Raw genomic sequence first — 742 nt, 5'->3', positions numbered from 1 at the left:
TCCATGAAGAAACTTCGCTGCGATTGTATGTATCGTGGACGCGCAAATCAAGGACAAAACCCCATGCGTCGCCGCTTTTGTCGAGTACGATCGTAACATTTCCCTCCTTGCCCTTCTTTTGGTTCCAAACAGAGTCAATTGGTTTTGTTTCATGTTGAGGGGGGATTACGTCAGAATGCACCATCTACTTGTGGATATCATAATACTGCAAGTCTATATATAGATAGGAGACATCGACATCGACTCGGGAAATCTGTTAGGAATGGAAAGGGCAAACGAACTATGTGCTGTCTTAGTTTCGTGTTTACTGCGATGCGTACGTACGACCTTGGTCAAATCTCCAAAGAGTTGTTCTTGAATATGGATTACCTCGAAAGGTTTCCAAGGGGCTCTACATGCACTTTACTCTCCGCAATCTGAGACAGACGATCTGTTCGGATGCTTCGTTTGTTTTAAATATTCCCATGGTTCTGAAAGTAGCGTGAAACGCAAATTGCACAATATCATATTAAATCTACAATATCTGACAATAGTGGATGTTGAGATTTGAAAAATGTACCAAAATGTTCTGCCTCTGTTTGACACATAGCAATGGTTACTCGTCTTTCCCTTCGTTGACGTCATACTTATAAAAAAAGAACTATTGCATTGCACACTAACAGACGAATAGCATCAACTACTTGATAAAAACTCGTTTCCGTGCTTTGGCACCCTTACGGATACTCTTCTTCTTCTTTTTTCT

The sequence above is a fragment of the Aplysia californica genome, unplaced genomic scaffold, assembly GCF_000002075.1.
Source record: "Aplysia californica isolate F4 #8 unplaced genomic scaffold, AplCal3.0 scaffold00704, whole genome shotgun sequence".
Classification (NCBI taxonomy): domain Eukaryota; kingdom Metazoa; phylum Mollusca; class Gastropoda; order Aplysiida; family Aplysiidae; genus Aplysia; species Aplysia californica.
The sequence above is the reverse complement of the archived record's forward strand: the minus strand, read 5'-3'. Positions refer to the sequence as shown.